The sequence below is a fragment of the Jaculus jaculus genome, chromosome 16 (genome assembly GCF_020740685.1).
Source record: "Jaculus jaculus isolate mJacJac1 chromosome 16, mJacJac1.mat.Y.cur, whole genome shotgun sequence".
NCBI lineage: Eukaryota > Metazoa > Chordata > Mammalia > Rodentia > Dipodidae > Jaculus > Jaculus jaculus.
The window spans coordinates 25,469,567-25,488,359 of record NC_059117.1 but is presented as its reverse complement, the minus strand read 5'-3'; the positions used below and the strand labels follow the sequence as shown (position 1 = coordinate 25,488,359).

At 43.6% G+C, this 18,793-nt stretch overlaps 1 protein-coding gene and 1 pseudogene across 5 annotated transcripts in view; one reads left to right on the top strand and one right to left on the bottom strand.

Moving 5' to 3' along the window:
• LOC123455345 overlaps nt 1–5,400 on the bottom strand; it is a 33,770-nt pseudogene extending 28,370 nt beyond the window's left edge.
• Nucleotides 1–18,793, top strand: part of Dock4 (dedicator of cytokinesis 4) — a 478,789-nt gene that overhangs the window by 183,194 nt on the left and 276,802 nt on the right. The gene's annotated exons all lie outside the window — the stretch shown is intronic.

Below are 18,793 nucleotides of genomic sequence, written 5' to 3'. Positions count from 1 at the left end.
AAAAAATAAACTTCATGTAGTCATAAATGACTGCTTGACCCAGCTTTGTTTGACGTGTTGTAATTTGTCTGAGGCACCTTGGTAAATACAGGATATTATCAATGCACTTTCTCTCTAATTTAGAGATTATAAATAAGAACATTCGGGCTGGAGGGATGGCTTAGCAGTTAAGGTGTTTGCCTGCAAAGCCAAGGACCCAGGTTCAATTCTGCAGGACCCACATTAGCCAGATGCACAGGGGGTGCATGTATCTGGAGTATGTTTGCAGTAGCTGGAGTATGTTTGCACTGGCTAGAGGCTCTGGCGCACCCATTCTCTCCCTCTCTCTCCTTCTTTCTCTTGCAAATAAATAAATAAATAAAATGTTTTAATAAAAATAAAATATTTTTTAAAAAGAACATTCAGGATTTAGTAACTCTACTGGATTCTTTCTTCTACTAATCACTTTTCAAAAGACAATGTATAGCAGCTTTTCCTTGTTTACTTCCTTTAAATGGATAGTTCTTTTTTTTTTTTTTTTTTTCTTGGTTAGCTATTGGAAGAATTAGATTTAGTGATCTTGTTTGATTCAACTTTCATGACCTAGTCCACTATAAAACTTGATCTTGGTTGGTCAGATGATCTATCCTTTTTTATCCTGTGTTTATTCTCCCATCCTGCTTCCAAAATAACAAACATATTGTGTGTGTGCAAGTGAAAATATTAGGTCATTTAACTTAAGATGGTGTTTTGAGAGCTTAATTTAAGATTTAGAGATTTGAGCTGATCTCCTAGGTTAAACCCCCACTTTCTTATAGTATTTACAAGTTAAGATGCTATCATTTGAGACTGCTACTCTTTTTTAAAAAAATATCATTTATTTGAGAGAGAGAGAGAGGGGCAGACAGAGAGAGAGATAGAATGGGCGCGCCAGGGCCTCCAGCCACAGCAACCGAACTCCAGACTCCATCTTGTCCACCTGGGTTACATGGGGTCCTGGGGAATTGAAGCCGGGGCCTTTGGCTTTGCAGGCAAACGCCTTAACTGCTAAGCCATCTCTCCAGCTGGAGACTTCTGCCGTTAAGAGTGGCTTCATAAAGCACACTGTATTCAACACTAATGCTGGTGAGGGATTTATATAGTTCTCTTAGGGATTTATATAGTTCTTTCATGATAATTACTGTTTTTCCTTTTAAGCATAAAGGTTACGATTTCTCAACATGGAAGCAGTGGTTCCAGTTTCCAAAGATTACTTGGGGCAACACATATGCATGTTGGAAAGCTAGTTTCGACTGTCTCCAGCATTGTTTTAGCTGATCTGCTTTCATAGCTTTATGATGTTGGAAGCCCAGTTTTATCAATAAGATCAGCACAACAGGAATATAACCAGAACATGGTAAGGCTTGAGGTTTAAGTGAATGTGGGGAAATCATAGCACAGAACTTCTTAGAAGAGCTGAGTGCAGTGGGCAAGCTTGCCCTCCTGAGTTCTAGAGGGATCTTCGATGAGGAGGTACAAGGAAGAATTGAGAAGTACTGCTGAATGCCTTAGCAGGGTGTGTATGGCTTGTACCTTCAGCATCACAGGCATTCCCTGCTACCCTGTCTAAAATGGGTGTCTTTTTTGTTTATTTGTTTGTTTCATTTTGTTTTAGGGGTGGGGGTTAGGAGCATTCAAAAAAATCACTTATTGAGCTGGAGAGGTGGCTTAGTGGTAAAAGCACTTGCCTGTGAAGCCTAAGGACCCAGGTTTGATTCCCCAGGACCCATGTAAGCCAGATGCCCAAAGTGGTGCTTGCTTCTAGAGTTTGTTTGCAGTGGCTTGAGACCCTGGTGTGCCCATTCTCTCTTATCTGCCTCTTTCTCTCTCTCACAAATAAATAAAATGATTTTTAAATTTTATTTTAGAGGGATAGAGACAGAGAGAGAGAGAGAGAGAGAGAGAGAGAGAGAGGGAGTTAGTTATTGAGGAGAGGCAACGCCTCTGGGCATGAGGTCCAACCTATGGCTCTTACGGTCTTTCTACCCCCTCTTCCACAAAATTCCCTGAGCCATGGTGGGCGTGTGTGAAGTCTACTTCAGTGATGAGCTCTTAGGAGCTTCTGGATTTATGTATGTGTTAAGTGTCCTTAGTGCCAGTCTCCTTCACCCTGGGGCTGATTATCAGGGTTAGCCCATTCTTGAGTTTGTATCCTACCTTTCTGATGGTATATTGTTATTTCATTCAACATTATTTGTTGCACATTGAGTTTTTACAAATATGTACGGAATAAAAAATAAAAGCATGTCTCATGGGATTGTTTGCTCAGAGCGACTCCAGAAATACACAGCTGTACGTAGTGATACATAGCAAAAGTGAGTCGGATGGGTTTGCTTTCTTAACGCTTGTGAACTCTAAAGGATGTGCCTTCTACACCTCTGCCCCTTTCCTTTGGAAATATTGTTTAAAGAAAGAAAGACCCTTTCCCCTTTAATGACCTAGAACATTTTTTTTTCATCTTGGGAAGGAAAATATATTGGCAAAAAATTACTCAGTTGATATTTAAATGTTAATTTGAAGCTATGTGTAAAAAGCAACACATTCGTTTTCCATGTCTTCCCTGTACTTTCCCCTTTTTTTAGGTGACTGCCAGGGACAGGGAGCAATAAGGCAAGCAAGAAGTGGGCCGTGTAAGATCACAGTGGTCGGGTAGTAACCCCTCGTTGACATTTCTGCAGCTTCCTTACTTCTGTTTTCTCTGGTGTTCACATAATGCACAAGGATCTGGCTGCAACCCAGTGAAGAGAAGAGACGAATGCAGAATAAGACGAACCCTTTGGTGCCTGACAACGAATTTCGAAATACCAGGAAGGCCTTTCTGAAAACTAAAGCAGGCAGCCCTGAAAGGAGAAGCCAAGAAGAGCATTTTGTGAAACATCGCTGTCCAGAATGTGAAAGACTTGTTTTTAATTTAAGCAGCATGTTTACAGAAATAACTTCCTAATTCTATTTAGATTTTGTAAGCATTCTCTTTAGGATTTCCAACTTGAAGTCATCAGTACCTTTCAGTCTAATTCGTTCCCAACGCTCTGTTGAGTATGGTACAGGACTTTTATTTTTCAGTGTTCGAGTAGGTACCTTTGTACACCCTGTTCTTAAATATTTCATTATTTTAATGCAGCCAGTGTTTGGGTCAGAATAACAAAATAGTGACTTTTCCTCCAATATCGTGTACCCAGTGTCAGCCATCATACTTTTAGCGCTGTCAAAAATTTCTGAGCTTTCTGTGACCTACTTAAGAGTCTTCTGTTAAGATTAAAAATTCTGGTGGATACTGTGCTGCAGCCTGCAGTGAGTCTCGCATTTGTTCTTATGTTTTTCAGCCCTGTTCCTATGGAGATAATGGCCAGCCTTGTCATGCAAACCTACTGGCTTTTTTTTTTTTTTTTTTTTTTTTTTTTTTTTTTTTTTTTTTTTTTTGGTAGACATGCTTTTAATTTGATTCTCAGGAAGCATTATCTTTGATTTGACCGGTTTGACTTTGTAATGCACCCTGTGTATCTTGGAGTGTTTTGGCAGGAAGCATCTTAATGACATGTTCACCTCACCTTAATTCTGGTTTGTCAGCATTTCCTTCATAAATCTGTATTTTTCAAGCTTTAATCTAATAGTTTTAAGAATATTCTCTGGTGGAGCATGCAGCCATCCGGTAGCGGTGAGATTAATTTGAAGAGGTTTGAAGTGATGAAGCGCACACGGCAAATTCTCTGTGAAACTAAGTCCGTTCATAAATGACAGCTCCAGGAGGAAAGAGGGGTGTGAGATGGAAGGAGGGAAGTGGCCCCTGCTTCTTGAAGGGTTAGATGAGCGCCCATGAATCTTGAGAGAGATGAGTAGCTGATCTTGGCTTTCTTTTGCAGAAGGTTTTAGGAACAGTCTGGAACATTATAAGAAAGGGCAGAAAGATGAGGAAGGAGACCAGAAGAGAGAAGGGAGGAAGGAACAAATTGTAAATAGACAGTAGAATTAAATTTCTTCAAGAAAACCAAGACAAAACAAAAATCCATGGGTCTTTGACTTTAAGTGGGCAAGCAAGAGAGTGCTACTCACCCCAAAGCCTAGCAAACAAAGCAGGAACCCTGTAGGCAGTTACATGAAGGCTGTCTCAGTTGAACAGCAGTGGGTTGGGGTAAAAGCTATGTGTATTGCTGGGAATGCGAACACCCTTTGTTCTGCAGGCCGGGATCCAGGGTCCTTCCTGCTTGCTCTTCCATTGTTGTTGGCATTTCTGATGTAGTTATTAGTGGGGGACGGGGTGGGGGGTGGAGTGGCCATCACTGTATGTTGCTCCTCCTCCTGTTTGTAAAATGATCCTGATATTTCCCCCTCTGCTCTGTAGGGGCTCAGTGAGATGGTTTGCATGCAGAGGATGGTTGGGCATGCATTCACCAAGTGAACTGTAGGTCATAGGACAATACAGGCGAGTCACTTCTGTCTTAAAGAGGTTTTAGTCTGTCCTGGTGAGATTGCTTAGTGGTTAAGGTGCTTTCCTGCAAAACCTAAGGATGTAGGTTTGATTCTTTATTATCCACATAAAACCAGATAGATGCACAAGGCAGCACATGCATCTAGAGTTCATCTGCAGCAGCACATGGCCCTGGTATACCCATTCTCTCTTCCTTCCCCCCTTCTTTTTTTTTCCTTTTCCCTCCTTGTAAATAAATAAAAAAATATATATATGAAAAAAGAAATAAGCTAGGCATGGTGGTGCATGCCTTTAATCCCAGCACTCAGGAGGCAGAGGTAGGAGGATTTCCATGAGACTACATAGTGAAGTTCAGGTCAGCTTGGACTAGAGTGAGACCCTTCACTGAAAAACCGAAAAAAAAAAAAAGGAAAGAAATGGAGGATGGGTGCTGGCTCTGGTCTTCCACTGCGTCTCTGAGTATTGGCCATACAATGTGCTCGGTACTTCAGGTGGCCATTCCCCCCAGGTTAAACCAGCTATATAAAAACAGTTCATCAAGTGAGAAATTCACAAAGCTGACTTGCTGCAGCAGCTGGTGGGCCAGGTGTTCACTGCACCCCAGAGCCCGCTTCACCCCCAACCTATGCTGTCTGAGTGGCTGTAGCCTTTCATGTGTCTAAGAGCTTAACGTCCTGGAAGGTAGGAGATCTTTTTCTCATCAGCTCTGTCCACAGTTTGAGAAAATAATCTGCTCATACTTGGCTTGTTTGCTCAGCTGGAGGGTATAAAATGTAAGGGTTGTCCCTGCCTCCAATCACAGATGATGAATGTCAAACTGAACCCGCAAGAGATGTTTGGCCACGGCCACTTTGCTCCTGTCTCAGGATTTCTGTAGTCTAGAAACACTGGAAGATACCCACACAGTACTTAGTTGCATTAACTGAGACGGCGTTACCTGCCAACGGGCCTTTCATGGTTGACTTAGAACAGGGGTTTTATGTGTAAGGTTATATATCTCTGAAGGAGCATTCACTGTTCAAACCAGCAAGACCTCCCTTCCCAACCCACTTGTCACTCCGGAGGAAGAAAACAGATCCGTGGAAAGTTTGCAGTACATGCCTACATGCTGAGCTTTAAAGATCCTTTCTTCTATTTTCTGGGCAATGAAGATTTCGGTCCTCCGTGTTGGTCAGTACGAATCCAAATGTCCATTTGAATCAGATATGATATGGCAGTAGCATGATTTTAGTGTGTGTGTGTGCGTGTGCACATTTGTTTTTGGTATGGGGAGAAAGCATTGTGCCACCATGTTAAATACTCAGCCCTTTAAAAAATTTTAGTTTGAGGGCTGGAGAGATGGCTTAATGGTTAAGGCACTTGCCTGCAAAGCCTAAGGGCCCAAGTTCTATTCCCCAGGACCCACATAAAGCCAGATGCACAAGGTGGCACATCCATCTGGAGTTCATTTGCAGTGGTTAGAGGCCCTGGTGCTCCCATTCTTTCTATCTGCATGCATGCATCTCTCTCTCTCTCTCTTCCAAATAAATAAATAAAAATAAAATATTTTCAAATTTGAGTTTGTTCTGCCTCTGCCTATGGAGTAGCTGGGATTATAGGTGTGCATCCCCACACCACCACCAGCCCCCCCACACCAGTTCTTCACCCTAGTAAAGTATTTCCTGCAGATGAAATGATTTACTCCCTTAAGTGCTTTGCTTCTATTAAGAAAGAGAAAGGGGCTGGAGAGATTGCTCAGTGGTTAAGGTGCTTGCCTGCAAAGCCTAAGGACCCTAGTTCTGTTCCCCAGTTCCCTTGTAAAGCCAGATGTATAGGGTGGCACAGGCATTTGGAGTTTGTTTGCAGGGGCTAGTGGCGCTGGCATCCCCATTCTTTCTCTCTGTCTATCTGCCCCTCTCTATCTCTCATAAATAAATAAATAATTAAAAATTTTTAAAAAGAAAAAGTCCTTCTGAACCAGACAGTTACATTTGCAATGATTTAGACATTTCAATCTTTCCTGAAATATGATCGCTACTTAATTGTCCAGACTTCCGAGGAGAACAATAAACCATGATCATGTTTTGTTTCTGCCACCTTTTCATAAGTAATTCATTTTTGGGCAGTAGCAGTAGTTTCCTTCCAGAGATCAAGTGTGATCAGACTCGTTCATATTAGGATCTCCTCCGTCCACACAAACTCGCCACCCCGTGAGTGCAATTACCATCTCCATTAACACTGCTGTCTGTTGGAACGAATGAATTTTCATGTAAGTTCAGGAGTGACTGCTGGCTGACATTTCAGATTACCCTATCAAAGTGACAAGTTCTGTCATGTGATTTAGCCTGGTAGTTCAGTGGTTAATAACAGCTCTCACCCAGTGTCAGATTGACTTAACGGAAGATGTTGTAGACACCTGTGGTTTGTTGGCCCTGGGCTATACGTGAATGGTGACTTGTTACGGGCTATTGTCCCCATTTATTTTTATCCCTCAAAACCACTTAGGCTTTTTTATTTTCACAAACCAACCTTCTCCCCAGGACCTTCCTATGAAAGCATTAATTCTTTACACTTAGAGGTACAAAAATCGTTCTTCCCAGCCCTCGTGGCTTGTGTCTGCTCCCAGCTGTTTGGGAGGTTGAAGTCCCTTCTCCCGGAGCCTTGTGAATCAGATGGCTGGAACGGAGATTGGATATGTGCTCTTCACCTAGAAGGTGTAGCTGAAACTATTTTTCTGTTGTATACTCATCATGACGAACCTGTCCACTATGCTTTGGGTATTAGTTACCTTTCCCCTTGCTGTGACAAAGTAGCTGTCCAAAGCAGCCTAAGCCAGGGTTTACGTTGGCTCATAGCCCCAGAGGATACAGTCATCTTGGTAGAGGAGAAGGTGTCAGGAGCATTGTCTGGTCCCATAGCACAGAGCGAGATGAATGCTGGTTTCTCCTTTTTTGCACTGTATTCAGTCTAGGATTCCTGCTCATGGGACGGTGCCATCACATCCAGGATGGGTGTTTCTTCCACAGTTAAGCCCCTCCGAAGACATCCTCACAGACATGCTGAGAGGTGGGTCTCCCAGGTGGTTCCAGATCCAGGCGAGTTGGCAGCCATTACACTTTGGATCAAGTGGATCCCAGTGATAAGGCGCAAGGAAGAAGGAGCTGGCACATTTTAGACATGTGTGCCACCAGATCGTCAGGGGCAGCTGGAAGGAGCCTGGTGCTGAAAGACAGACTGCATCCTACTTACACACAGTGTGGTAGGAGTAGTCCTGTATGAGCTCTGACTTATGCCTCGAGTTGTTAGCAGGAAAATCGGAGCCCTGACATTGTGACGCTGAAATAATTAGAGGAAGCTCTCAAAACAGGCCACAGTCACATTAGAATTCAAGAATTCACTGTCCTATGTATGTGTGTCCTCCAGTGCTGAGGGATGGAATGGACACAGAAAACGCAATGAGGCAATTAGACTCTTTTCGTAGATCGACCAAAACTTCAGCAACCTGTGTGTGGGCTTCAGAGCAGTTGCCTGTGCCCTTGAGTAGTTCCGCTGTCTTGCTGTGCAGATAATTACACTAGGTTTGCATCAGTGTGCCCATAATACCTGTCAAAAGGTACTTAAGGGAGGAAAGGCTGTTTGTGGCTCACATTTTTAGAGGGCTCCGGTCCCTCTAGAGAAGACAGCTGGGGAGGAGAAGCCCATGGCAGGGGGTCATGTAGCAGAGACTGTTCACCCGAGCATGGGCCAGGAAGCAGGAGCGGGGCAGGACAGAGGACTGGGTAGAACTTTCAAAAGTGCACCCCTAGCAATCACTCTCCTCGCTTTGTCCAGCCCCCTAAATGTTCCAAAGCCGTCCAAAACAGTACCGGAGTATAAGTGTTTATAGCATAAGCCTGTGGAGACGTTTCAAATTCAAACACAGCAACAGTGATCAAAGGTATTCATTCATCTCCTACTTCCCATACCATTCACTCTAGGTTCTTTGTGACAGCCCTGTAATGATTCCTGAAGAGATTAAATTAGCAGACACTAATGGAGGTCAGAATTTGCATCAAACTGACTGACATTTTGTTTGAAAAAAAAAAAACAAAAAACCAAAAACCACTATTCCCCCTTTTTTCCAATATGTGACTTCATTTTCTGAGCACAAGCATAGTACCGAAGGTTATCAGTGCAAGTAATTGAATGAATTATAATTGCCTAATAAAACCCTAAGAATATCCACTTGGGCATGATGGGGAGATGGCTCACTCAGGAAGGTGCTTGCCAGGCAAGCATGAAGATCTGTGTTCAGATCCCTAGTACCCATGCAAATGAATGCCAGGCATGGTGCCACACGCCTGTAATCATTCCACTGTAGAAGTTGAGACAGGGACTCTCTGTACCTAGCTAGTCTAACAAAATTGGTGAGCTCCAGGTTCCCTGAGGGATCCTATCCCAAAAACTATGGTGGGGACTAATTGAGGAAGACACCCGATGTCTGGTTTACACACACTTTCTGCTCGTTTAAAATTCCAAGTCTTGTGCTAGGCGTGGTGGCGCATGCCTTTAAGCCCAGCACTCGGGAGGCAGAGTAGGAGGTTTGCTGTGAGTTCAAGGCCACCCTGAGACTACATAGTGAATTCTGGGTCAGTCTGGGCTAGAGTGAAACCCTACCTCGAAAAATCAAAAAATAAAATAAAATAAATTCAAGTCTCGTATCTTCATCATTGAGGTTCTCATGTCCTCCTCACAGACTGTGCCTTCTCCTTTCTGGAGTCACCTTGAGCCCTATCTTTCTCAATCTGGTTACTAGTAGGTTCCACATTTCTGGTGTTCACTAGACTGAGTTAGGAGAAAGAACTGACTTACCCACCTGTCTCAGAGTCTATGCCTGGGCCCTAGATCAGTGCTTAAGAATTGATTGTTGAGGGAACTGGGGCAGAATTCTTCTCTTCTTTTCTCCTTTCTTGAGCCTGATACATTTGTAGTTCCCTAAAATCAAATTTATTTGGTGCAGCCCACGTTCTTAACCCTTGTGTTTTACTTACCAGAAGTTTATTCAGTCCTCTTATTTGACCAAGGCAACAGGTTTCTGAGAATCAGCTTAGTTTCATTTTTTTTAATCATTCACCTATCAATGAGAAGCAATATTTTAATTGGAATCAGGATGTAGAAAGATGTGCAGAAAGGTGAGTGCATGAAGTCCCCGTTTCTGTGTATAGAGGTTTGCGATTTCAGAAGTCTACAACAGAAGCATGGAATTTCTTCAACATACTTGGGAGGCTGGATCATTATTGTGGGATCATTTTTAGTACTTTCTCCAGAATTGTAAAGTGCCAGTGAGTAGCACATGTTGACTGTGTCCTCATCTGGTCCAGGTGCACTGCTTCTGGCGAACAACCTTACCTCCAGTGTCATTCCCACCGCAGCTGAGGGCTGACCTCCTGTTCCAGCCACTGTCAGCCGCTGCGGACTCTTTAGTTTGCTGAGTGAGCTCCGTAGGCTCCAGTTGAGACATGGAGGATGATAATCTTCAAGTGCATTGAAGTTCGAGAGCAGGGGTAGGAAACGTGTTCTATAAATGGCTGCATTATACACCTCACAGGCTTGGGGAACACAGACTCTCCTTTCACCTTGCTCAGCTATTACAGCGCAAGTACGGGCCTAGTCTACGTATAGGTGAATAAAAGTAGTCGCTTTTTCTCGTTGTGTGTATGCGCATGTATGCGGATACTGTATGTGGGTGTGTGTGCGTGCCCGCGAGAGTGCACATGTACACCTGCCACTGTGAATGTGTCAAAGTCAGAGGACAACTTTTGGGTGTCGGTCTTTGTCTTCTACCGTGTCTGAGGCTGGTTTCTCGCCTTGCCCGGTGCTGTGTTAGCCAGGATAGCTGGCTGCAGGCTTACAGGAGATTCTTGCCGTAGGCGTGCTGGAAGTACGGCTTGCTGTGTGGTCTGGGGAACTGCACTCAGCTTCTCTTGCTTCTGCAGCAAAGTGCTTTAGCCATGGAGCCGTCTCCCCAACCTTAAAAGTCGGCTTTCATCCAAACCTGGTTTGTGGGCAGTGCAATTTGAGTTTCATGTAACTTTTACATGGCCCAAAATATTACTCTTCTTTTGATTTTTTTTTTTTTGGTGTAAATATTTACAAATACCAAGCAGTATTCTTGAGCCAGGCATGGTGGCATACACCTGAACTCCCAGCACTTGGGAATTTAGAAACGACTTCATGAGTGAGAACTGCAAGGATCCAGTATGGCCATGAAAAGTAAAGTACAAGTAAAGGCCAGGCTATTGAAGTGGGTTTGTTTTTGTTGTTGCTGTTGTTTTTAATAGATGCTGGGGTTGGAGAGATGGCTTAGTGGTTAAAGCACTTACCTGCAAAGTCTGAGGACCCAGGTTCGATTCTTATTACCAATGTAAGCCAGATGCACAAGGTGGTGCATATGTATCTGGAGTTAATTTGCAGTGGCTAGAGACCCTGGCATTCCCATTCTATCTGCCTCTTTCTAACGGGGGGGGGGGGAGGGAATGATTCTGTAATCTTTATATTATTATTTACTTATTTGCAAGGAGAGAGAAAATGAGAATGGGTATGCCAGGGCTTCTAGCTGCTGTAAATGAACTCCACATGCATGTGCATCTGGCTTTACATGGAGGCTTGGGAATTGAACCCTGGTTGTTAGGCTTTGCAGGCAAGTGCCTTAACTGCTGAACCATCTCTCCAGCCCCGAAGGGTGTTTTTATGGGGAGACAGTCAACTCAGTTGGAGGCCGATCATGCTGCTCCTGAAGGCAGAAGGGAATGTGCCAAGGCAGGGATCACCAACGGGGATGCCGAAAGGGGGATTATCATACTGACGGAGCAGTCTGTCCTGTCCTTGGCCAGCCTGGTTACCTGGCACATTGAAGTAAGGCTAACTGCTGAAGGATCTTTTTGGCCTCTTTGTCAAAATAGCAGTGTGTAGCTGCAGTCCTTAGTGTTGCTGAGAAGCTGGACCTCTTTTGTTCTTTATCATCATCCAAGGTGACCCCGAACTCACAGTGACTAGAAATGCAATGGGAAGCTTGACGAAAGCCTAGAGAAGTCTGTAATGATAAGGTAGAAATGGCAACTTTTCCAAGAATCCCTAAGTGGACCTCTGCACCCAGCACGGCGCCAGCATATGGTAGGTGCTGAGTGAGTATTGAGCATTTGGCTGATGTCAGCATTTGGAAGACATCTGGACTGTCATCGACATCACTAAATATTTTCGGTTGGTCTTCAACATCTCTGTTGATTAGTGCTTTTGCAGTGACCAGCTGTGTTATGCAAACTAAGTTTCTCCACTTAGAAATTTGGTTATTTTGTAAGGGTATTCAGTAGCATAATAATGAGGAAGGAGTTGTCCTTTCCCAAGAAGTTTTGTACTTGACAGTGGAACAGACTTTGGTTTGAAGTAGGGTGGAAAAGAGTTTAGGCATTCATTTTAATAGAAATATTAACTTAAAAGCCAAGCATAACAAATATCCCAATCTGGAGAACAAGGGTAAGTCTTAAGTAGAAGTACCAAATTGGAACTTTAAGCACTTAGATGATATTTAAAGCCAGGAAACTGAGAAGTCCCTGGAGATGTACAATCATTGAGTTTTAAAGGAAAATTGATGGCACATGAAGTAACTTTATTGAGACACAAACGCATTGCGTCTTCCATCGGGCCTTTGAAAGATTCAGACAGACAGCTTTTCCTTAAAGCCACGAGCTGGAACAGAGCTCCCGCATGCATGGTAAACAGCTCACCCACTGAAAGCCATCAACAGAGCAGTTTAGCAAGGGCACCCATTGGCGAGAGTTGATTATAAATCACGCTATAGAGACTTTTCTGTCCTGATATCACTTAGTCTTCTGGCTGGCAGTTTACATTATTAAATATTAACACCTCTATGACATGAAAAGTGCTAGAATATAGATTAAAGAGTCAGTCATTTGCTTTGGAGAATTATCTTTGTTCATTTCTCCAGGACATCTCATGAGTTGATAAGCTGAGGGCTTTCTTTGCGGATTTTCAAGTTTCACAAATAATGCCACACCCGTTACATAATACCAGCCTTTTGGGAGAGACAGCACTGCATGCCTTCTTTCCATTAGTATTGCCGAGGTTGGGTTCTAAGGACAGAGTTCAAACAAACAACCCTTGATTATTGCTGATGTAACATGTAGGAGACAGCCTAACAACCTCAGACCTCTAGTCTCTGCTCCAGAGGCATGATGTCATCTGGGCTTGTCTTCTCTCCCCAAGGCTTTGCTGTCCAAGTAGCTGGAGTGTCTTTGTGAAGGAGAGTGCAGCAGCCTGGCCTTGTCACCCAGCCTGGTTTCCTCGGATGCGTGCACAGCTCCGCTGAGAGTGAGCACCAAAGCCTAGGGGCAGCAGCCAGGCCTGCGCTGAAGCTCGCTCTTGGCATTAGCTTGGCGCCAGGTGTGTGCCACGGCTCCCCTGCTGCAGCCAGCAAGTTAGAAAGGGCGACTGAGCTAGAACTTAGGTTTGAGTTTTGGGGGCAGTTTGTAGACCTGAAGTTTCAAGGTCTGTTTGAGAAATTATAGCCAATAGAAATTGAGAAAATAAGCATTTCGTCAGAAAAGCATTTCTGTTTTCATTTATTTACGTGTTGAATGCATGTGTGTGTGAGTACCCATGCAGTGTATGTTTATTCACACCGAAGCTAGAGGACAGCCTTGGAGATCATTGCCCAGGCACACCATCCATCTCCTTTGAGACTCTCTCTTTGGCCTCGACCTTAGACCGGCTGGCCAGGTAGCTCCAGGATTGTCCTGCTCATCACCCCCCGGGCTGGGCTCACACGTGCGTGCTACCACGCTTGGCATTTTTATGTGGATTCTGGAAATTAAATTCGAGTCCTCATGTTTGCAAAGCAATCACTTAACTCTGGCTCCTCTTTTTTTTTTTTTCTTAAGAAATATTTTCTTTATTTATTTATGAGAGATAGAGAGGGGGAGAAAGAGAGAGAGAGAAAGAAGTGGATAGCGAGAATGAACATGCCAGGGCCTCCAGCCACTGCAAACGAACTCTAGATGCATGTACCACCTTGTGCATCTGGCTTTATGTGGGTATCAAGGAATTGAACCCTGATTGTTAGGCTTTGCAGGCAAGTACCTTAACCGCTGAGCCATCTCTCCAGTCAGCATGTTTTATTTTAAACATAGCATTTAGTATGCCCTTAATGTGATTGGCTTTCTCAGTCTTACCAGTTACTGCTGGCTTATTTAAACTGCAGAAGTGAGGAAAAGCCTTTGAGGACACCTGGAGATAGTACTTCTGAGGAAATGGTTGTGTTTGACTGGTGGGAACAGCTTGGGAATCTTCTGAGGAGTGTTTCCCTAAACCCCACTGTGTGGGAGAAAATTAAAAGATACCCACTTTAAGGATGCTCTTGAAAGATAGGAAGTATCAGTTTGCAGAGAAGACACAGGAGAATTTGTAGAAATGATGGGTTCCATTTTGGATAATGTGAAATGCCCAAGCTGGTTCTTAATATTGTGGGGTGGATTAGCCCACCTTCCTGTTACAATAGACACATAGTCTACTGAGTGTTTACTCCTGTGTCAGGACTTTGTAGGATGGGCACTACTCTCTTTTCTAGGCTAGTCAAACAATTGCTGCCCACTTTGTATATGTTGCCCATCCTTTTTCTTTGCGTGATAATAGCCCTTGCAGAAAAAGTACCTGGTCTTAAACATATCCCCACGTACATATTTTTTTTTAACCTCTAGGACTCACTTCACCTATGTAGAATAGGACTGAAAACTAACAAATAAATTTTCAGACGAACATATAAAAAATCTGCTCGTTTGTATGCTAGAGACCTCATGATACTCACTGGTAGTAGTTTATTCTTACTCTTATATTTAAAGGGTTGGTTTCTGGACTAAAATAAGAGTAAATCTGTCCTGGCCTTGAATATCAGCTTTTTTCCTCTGTACCTGCTCGTGTGGATGTGGTTTTGGTCACTTGTCTTCCCCTTGGTGCTGGCTTGAGGTGTTGATTCTCCAAACCTCAGCTGTAGTCTCTCCTGCCTCAGCCTCTGCAGACCTGGTCAGAGTGGTTCTGTATTCGCAGCCACCTCCTCTAGCTCCTTCTGTGGGGAGGGAAGGCTCCTACTTTTTTTTTTTTCTCTTTTTTTCCCTCAATTTTTATTAACATTTTCCATGATTATAAAAAACAACCCATAGTAATACCCGCCCCCCCCGCACTTTCCCCTTTGAAAGTCCATTCTCCATCATATCCCCTCCCCATCTCAATCAGTCTGTCTTTTATTTTGATGTCATGATCTTTTCCTCCTCTTATGATGGTCTTGTGTAGGTAGTGTCAGGACTGTGAGGTCATGGATATCCAGGCCATTTTATGTCTGGAGGGAGCACATTGTAAGGAGTCCTACCCTTCCTTTGGCTCTTACATTCTTTCCGCCACCTCTTCCGCATTAGACTCTGAAGGCTCCTACTTATTTACCACACCAGGCTGCCCTTTCTACCTCACCTTAGTGACCACTAACCTTGCCCCTCCCAGCATACCACAGGGTAGTAACACCTTTCTGTTGAGAAATTGCCAGACCTCTCTGGAAATTTCTCCTAGCTCTGCTTCTACTGCTGGGTCTTGACCCCAGTGGATTTCAATGCCAGCTGCATTTTTTATACAACTGTGTGGTTCACTACTTTCTTCTTCCCTTATTCTCCCTCCTTCCCTTTTAATTTCTCTCTTCCTTTTTTCTCCTGTCCATGGGGAAGCCATTCTGTGTCTTTCAATATGAGTGGCTTATAGCAACACTGTTCTCCAGCTCCTAATTCTTGCATTTAACAGGCAGCTTTAGGATTTTAGAAAATCATCCATCTCCCAGCACCACCACACTCTCGCTGATGAAAGCCCGCACTTGCACAAGCAGCCGTTGGCTGAGAAATGAGCCCGTTGGGGAAGGAAAAAACAGTCTTGTCCCCTTTGTTCTGCTGAGACAATGCTGCTACCTCAGCGAGAGGCTTAAGAAATTATTGAGAATGAAAAATAACAGATGAGAATATGTGAACATGTCTAGTAAGAGAATCAAATGTGGACTGGTAAATCGATCTCCTGCCCCCAGTCCTGATGCTCAGCTGTACCCTGCTGGGTCGTGGGTGTGGGGGAGAGGGTAGTGGGACTGCAGCGGGGCACATGTCCCGATTTATTAGGTGATCCAAGTCTTAACTTTTATTTATTTATTTGATAGAGAAAGAGGGAGAGAGAAAGAGAGAGAATGGGTGCGTCAGGGCTTCTAGCCACTGCAAACGAACGCTAGACACATGCGCCCCCTTGTGCATCTGGCTAATGTGGGTCCTGGGGACTCAAACCTGGGCCCTTTGGCTTTGAAGGCACATGCCTTAACCCCTAAGCTATCCCTACAGCCCCCAAGTCTTAACTTTTAAAGCCATAATTCAGGCAGGGGAACACAGCACAAGAACTTGGGAAACTATAGAGGAAACTTTGAGTGTTACTTTGAGAAATCCCAAGTGACGTCTAGGGTGAGCTGGTGTTTTATGGCAGGGTTCAGTGACAGGCCCCCCCAAGCCGACCATAAAGGGGGTGTCGGTAGCCCCACGTTCTCGGCATCTGCAGAGCCTGGCTTCGTCGCCCATGTACTCCTCGTGTGTTACATTCCTTTAAGTAGCTTTTGCTAGTGAGGTACAAGTTACTCTTTCACCCAGAAAGCAAAATCCGTTCTGATAGTGATGATGTTCCACTTTTGGGTCTGGAGGGACTGAAGGCATGTTCATTTAAGCCAGACTAGTCTTTAATAGATGATTGATGTTTCCCCATTTAAAAAAAAAGGAAAGAAGAAATGAAGTGCAGGAGAGATAGACAAAGAAAATGTAAATTTAGGAACTTGCAGGGGCTGGTGAGGTGGTCTTGTTATTTTAGGTTGACAAAGAAGAGGACCTGGAGGAGCTGGGGCCTAGTGTGGAGCCACTGTTGCCTGTGGAGATTCAAGATTGGCACACCCTGAGGAGCCTGGCATATGTTGCTTCTAACAGGGCCCAGGTCATCTTTGGGAAGCTGACAGGATGATCTAATATTTCTGCACATGCCTCAGAAAGTAGAGAAACATTCAATCTTATGCAAAGCAGAAAAAAAAATAGTAGCTTTTCACTCATCTTTTGTGGTGCTATCGTGGTTAATCTGTGCTATTTACAACTTGTGTTTGTCAGAACTGGGGTTGGTGTGTGAAAGGAGACTGTTGATACTTTTATATGTGTTACAGAGCTTCAGAAACAACCTAGGAAAGGCTGCAATTTTATCTTGGAATAGGTCAGATTTGAAACTGGCATTTTCTGCATAACGTGATTTATGTCTGTGTTTATATTTATTGTTTATTATTATTATTAGTTTTGTTTGCAGAGTCTTATTCTAGCGTAGGATAACCTAGATCTTCTCCTGGCTTCAAGCCTCCTGAGCGCTAGGGTTTATAGGCATGAGCCACCACACCAGGCTTTCTCCCTCTGTGTCTCTGTCTCTCCATGTGTGTGTGGATGTGTGTGGAGACCACTGGTCAATGTTGGGATTTTTCTCAGGTGTGTTCCCCCTTATTCTTCAAAACAGGCTCTCTTGCGGATCCTAGAATCAAATAATTCAGCTAGACTTACTGGCCAGTGAACTCCAGGGAATCTGTTGTCTTCATCTCCCTGCTAATGGGATTAAAGGTGCACACCGTCATGGTTAGCTTCTACGTGGGTACTGAGGACCTGAACTCAGGTCCTTAAGCTTACACAGCAGCAGCTTTCCCTCACGAACCATCTCATCAGCCCCTTGCATTTTTTTTCCCGTTAGGTAAGTAAACCAAGTGACCTTCCTGCTGTCCATGGTCATAGGCAAAACTCATACTAGGCAAATTTGCTGATCTGGACTCTTTAATAAAATTAAAAACATGATGTTTAGTATATTAGAAAGATTTTAAAGCATGAAAGCCAGGCGTGGTGACGCATGCCTTTAATCCCAGCCCTATATAGTAAATGTCAGGTCAGCCTGGGCTAGAGGAAGACCCTACCTCAAAAAGAAAGGAAGGAAGGAAGGAAGGAAGGAAGGAAGGAAGGAAGGAAGGAAGGAAGGAAGGAAGGAAGGAAGGAGGAAGGAAGGAAAAATATTTTAAGACTTGATAACTAAAAGGAAGGAATGTATAAAAAGAAACCTTCAATACTGTTTTACTCAGCTAGAGGGATTGAATTTCACTTTTATCCTGGTTCCCTGATTTGGCTATTAAGTTTTGTCTTAACTTGTCATTAAAATTTCCAAGACTTTGTCAGCCTTTCCTTTTCTAGTGCCTTTTCATTTTAGAAACAACCATTGAGAAGAAGTAGAAAGAGTCTGTAGAGAATTTATGAGGTGGAAATAAAAGGGTTCTATTAATTTCCTGGATAAAGTAGCCACAGGCCTAGCAAGTTCGCAGGCATCATGTGCGTGAGGGTGGTGCCAGGCTTTTCTACCCTGTGCTGTGCCTGGCTACAGAGTGGCTGACCTTGGCTTCCTTATATCCCAAACCATCTGACGGGTTCGCCCTCTGCTGTGTGGATCCTGCGTCGCTCTCGTGTAATTATGTCCCTTTGGGAAAAATGCAAATGATAAGACCCATCCAGATTTTGTTTGCTAAAGGTTGGCAGAAACAATCCTAAAGCTGCCTTTCACAAACACACATGCACAGATTACTTAGTTAAGGAAGAATTGTTTGGAGTTTTTTTTTTTTTTATTGTTTTGAAACCAATGAAGTATTTTTTATTTTCTGATACGAAACTTTATACATGTTGAGTAGGTCAACTCAAGGATGCCTGTGACATTAGTTTATGCTTCCTGTTGTAAACTGTGACTAAACTCACTGTGTTGTTCTTATTTCAGAAAAGACCCATTGCAGGCTCTGGGTACAGTGTAAAGCAATCCAGCAGTGTCTGCACAGCCCTGTGGGGAAACTCACCAAATTAGAAACAAGTAAGGTCACAAGCAAGAGCCATCTTAATGCCCTGAAGTATGTGCAAATTCTTAGTATCTCCCAATAAGATACCTGTTAAGTACAAAAGAAAAGTTGGAAATAGTCGAACAAAGCAACCTGGGAAGACACCGCTCAAACCAAATAATCACCATGTTGGTAGCACCAAGTTTCACATCTACTAGATCTCAGTACAGGTGTGAGTGATGTTTTTGGTAGGAGGGGACCTTTAGTGATACAGGATGTGGGGTTCTGGGGGGTCCCTTAAATTGATGAACCCATTTTGGGGTCCTGTCTTAGTTTTTAAAAATATTTATTTATTTATTTGTAAGCAGGTAGAGATAGAAGAGAGACAGAATAGGTGTGCCAGGACTTGTAGCCTCTGCAAATGA